General features: G+C 41.6%; 1 non-coding gene across 1 annotated transcript; it reads left to right on the plus strand.

The window, feature by feature from the left end:
* Positions 1–209: 209 nt before the first annotated feature.
* trnaa-ugc (transfer RNA alanine (anticodon UGC)) lies at positions 210–285 on the plus strand. The gene has a single exon. It is a non-coding gene; the product is annotated as a tRNA-Ala (tRNA).
* Positions 286–4,498: the final 4,213 nt, after the last annotated feature.

Raw genomic sequence — 4,498 nt, forward strand, 5'->3', positions numbered from 1 at the left:
TGTGCTGAGGCCCTGGTCCCTCTCCTCAGCAATGTGAACGTGTCGGACCGGGCCGGGCGCACGGCGCTGCACCATGCAGCCTTCAGCGGACACCTGGAGGTTAGCAATTAGCATGGACATGATTACACGCTGTAGTCTACACTTTATACCTGTCCTATCCCCAGGTTGATTTCATGATGCATCCCCTTAGTTACAATGGTTGTATGTAGGGCCCCGTGTGGCTCAGTTGGTAGAGCATGGCGCTTGCAACGCCAGGGTTGTGGGTTCGATTCCCACGGGGGGCCAGTACAAAAAAAGTATGAATGTATGTACTTGTAAGTCGCTCTGGATAAGAGCGTCTGCTAAATGACTTAAATGTAAATGTAAATGTAAATGTAGGGCTGTGACGGTAATTGGATAACATTGACAGTTTTGGGTGAAGACCGCCGTGAAAATAAAACGAGTCAAGAAAGCCACGTTTTTAATCAACTTTCTTGCCGTAGATACACTTTACCCAGAGCAGCAGCGGTAACTATTTATTATTGTTCTGCTGACTTTGTCCATCTATTAAACTGTGTACATCTTCTCTCCAACTATCTTTTGATGCGCCACAATCAGCAGATCTGCTCTACAGTTAAGTCAGAAGTTTACATACACTTAGGTTGGAGTCATTAGAACTCGTTGTGCAACCATTCCACAAATTTCTTCTTAACTATAGTTTTGGCAAGTCATTTAGGACATCTACTTTGTGCATGACAAGTAATTTTTCCAACAATTGTTTACAGACAGATTATTTCACTGTATCACAGTTCCAGTGGGTCAGAAGTTTACATTCACTAAGTTGACTGTGCCTTTAAACAGCTTGGGAAATCTCATGGCTTTAGAAGCTTCTGACAGTCTAATTGACATCATTTGAGTCAATCAGTCAAAACCTACATTCAAACTCAGTGGGAAAATCAAAAGAAAACAGCCAAGACCTCAGAATTTTTTTGGGACCTTCACAAGTCTGGTTCATCCTTGGGAGCAATTTCCAAACGCCTGAAGGTACCATGTTCATCTGTACAAACAATAGTACGCAAGTATAAACATGGGACCACGCAGCCGTCCTACCGCTCAGGAAGGAGACACGTTCTGTCTCCTAGAGATTAACGTACTTTGGTGAGAAAAGTGCAAATCAATCCCAGAACAACAGCAAAGGACCTTGAAGATGCTGGAGGAAACTGGTACAAAAGTATCTATATCCACAGTAAAACGAGTCCTATATAGACATAACCTGAAAGGCCGCTCACCAAGGAAGAAGCCACTGCTCCAAAACCACCATAAAAGCCAAACTACGGTTTGCAACTGCACATGGGGACTAAGATCAAACTTTTTGGAGGAATGTCCTCTGGTCTGATGAGACAAAAATAGAACTGTTAGGCCATAATGACCATTGTTATGTTTGGAGGAAAAAGGGTGAGGCTTGCAAGCCAAAGAACACCATCCCAACTGTGAAGCACGGGGGTGGCAGCATCATGTTGTGGGGGTGCTTTGCTGCAGGAGGGACTGGTGCACTTCACAAAATAGATGGCATCATGAGGTAGGAAAATGTGGATATATTGAAGCAACATCAAAACAGTCAGGAAGTTAAAGCTTGGTCACAAATGGGTCTTCCAAATGGACAATGACCCCAAGCATACTTCCAAAGTTGTGGCAAAATGGATTAAGGACAACAAAGTCAAGATATTGGAGTGGCCATCACAAAGCCCTGACCTCATTCCCATAGAAAATTTATGGGCAGAACTGAAAAAGCATTTGCGAACAAGGAGGTCTACAAACCTGACTCAGTTACACCAGCTCTGTCAGGAGGAATGGGCCAAAATTCACCCAACTTATTGTGGGAAGCTTGTGGAAGGCTACCCAAAATACTAAGTGAGTGTATGTAAACTTCTGACCCGCTGGGAATGTGAGAAATAAAAGCTGAAATCAATCACTACTATTCTGACATTTCACATTCTTAAAATATAGTGGTGATCCTAACTGACCTACGTCAAGGAATTTTTACTAGGATTAAATGTCAGGAATTGTGAAAAACCGAGGTTAAATGTATTTGGCTGAGGTGTATGTAGACTTCCGACTTCAACTGTATATGCTGATAGGAGAGAATCTATGAAGGTCAGTTCATTGGGAGGGGGTGAGGTGAAATGTGGGGACTGGGGGTAACTATAGCCTACAGGCTGGGGGTGGGTGGGTAGCCTCTGCCCTTCACCTGACCTTTTTCATTGTTACAGTAGGTCGGAGGAGTGAGGTGGAAATGTTGTCTCATTACAAAAAAAACAAACAGTGATTGTGCATATTAAACTTTATCCCTGGGTCAGTGCCACTTGAAAGTCATATTGAAAAAGATTCCGCTAATCTTTAGTCAAAGTGTAGTAGAATTGCATGATAATTCATTTTAAAAATGCCCCCCAAAAAATCTGGTGAAGAGAAACACATCTGACATAGCCTAGCCTTACTCTACCACACACTGCATTGAACAGTGATCGAGTTACATTATTCTAAATGATAACTACCCAAATTAGTAATAGTCCACTATCTTACATAAGTCTGTAAATGTGATTAATGGAATGCTTTATTAAAAAAAACATTTGTTTGCCCTTAACCTACGGGCCTTTGAGCAAGACAGTTAAGCCTAAACACGCTAATGTTACGCCCATCGGCTTTCAGTTGTCGATGACTGTACATATGGCACACCAATCACCGACACCTGAAGTCCCATGACCGTCACAGCCCTAGTTGTATGCTTGAGTTTGTTCAAGAGAGGCTTTGACGCCAGATTTGAGCAGATCTTGCTTTAGTTTTCCTCAGCCTGTGTTTTGTTTCTCTCTCCTTTTCCTGTTAGATGGTGATGCTGCTTCTCTCCAGAGGAGCCAAAATTAATGCTTTTGACAAGAAGGACCGTAGAGCAATCCACTGGGCTGCTTACATGGGTAATGAGTTGACCACATCATTTACATTCTGACTAATGTCCTTATCCCAGTGAGTGAATGACTTGGCTGTGTGTTAGACTCACAGCTCAGCTGTATGGTCCACCTCTAGTGTGTTATTTTGTCAGAATGATGGACTGAGTATGTTGATAAGATGTAGGTTTTCAATTGTACTAACATGATATAGGTTCAGTACAACATCGTCAGACGGCCCAGTTGCAGCTTTAGCAGTAGCAGTAGAGTACTCAGACGACATGCACCTCAGCTTCTCCTCAGAGGACAGGTCATCATTTGCTGGAGAGATACCATGGTTTGGAGAGGCTTGGGATTGTACTTAGTCTCCAAATACTCTAGAGAAAAGACAAGGAACCGTTGGGTATTCTACAGGAGCACATCTGTTCTACACAGTCATGGCCAAATTCCCATTTTAATGTTGACCAACATGTACCCCACTGAACGCAGTTCTAAAAGTATGTTTCAGACCTTACCTTCTCTGTCTTGTTTAGCATCAGACCCTATGGATCGGAGCAAGGCCAGGGCATGCACAATGGAGGCGTCATTTGATGACAGCTCTGGGAAAAAAAGAAAAAAAGTTCAGGTACACAAACACCACCAAGTCAAAGAGTTTGACAACATTTGATAGACTGAGTTACTGTATGGTGTTAAACACAGCAACACCATATACACAGTGACGAGGAACATTGCTAGAAGGGTAGGGGAAAGAAACACTTACCTCCAAGTCTCCTCTGCAGAGAGACTTGATCTTGCTTTTGGGACTTTCCAACAAGGTAACAAGAAACTGAGGAGAAAGTGTTGACAGAAGTTGAGTTGACACAAAATAGCTACATATATTAATAATAGCAGATGACCAATGCGGAAACAAACAGACAGTCAAATTTTAATCTCCAACTGATAAAGTTCAGCATATTTCCCAAACAAATCCCTTCAATCCAAATAAAACATTAGTGAACCAACCTTTCACAACCCCCACAGTCATCACAAAGAGCAGTAATTCTCTCACACCTCCCATGATCATGAAAATAGTCTGTGTTATCAACAGGTAATGTCTTCCCATGGCCTGTATGAGGCTTATATAGGCCACTAATGACCTTTTACCTGACAAACATGACTTAACGATCAATTAACAAGCTTGATTGAGGTGTTACTTTCAGATAGAAATAGACCATGTAGAACACATGTTGATTCTTTGGTGGGCAGGCTATCTTTTCTACTCCATATTTATATATGCATTTATATCTGTAATGTTTAACCCTAATGGTCTCAGCTCAGCAGTAAAAAGAAGTAGGCCTAATTATTTTAGGTGTAATATTCAAAGATATTAGGGGGAAATAAACACTGTACCCAAATCCACTTTTTACAATGCTCCTGGGAAATGGGTAGGCCTCCACCATATAGTCCTTCACAGTTTTACAGCTATGTTATATTCCTTTATTTACATAGATCACATACATAAATATATATGTTAGCTGTAGGTAGCTTTGGGATAAAATTCCCATATTGTTTTGTTACTAACATAAATCATAATATATCAT

Source organism: Salvelinus fontinalis, unplaced genomic scaffold (assembly GCF_029448725.1).
Source record: "Salvelinus fontinalis isolate EN_2023a unplaced genomic scaffold, ASM2944872v1 scaffold_0625, whole genome shotgun sequence".
In the NCBI taxonomy this organism is placed as follows: Eukaryota; Metazoa; Chordata; class Actinopteri; order Salmoniformes; family Salmonidae; genus Salvelinus; species Salvelinus fontinalis.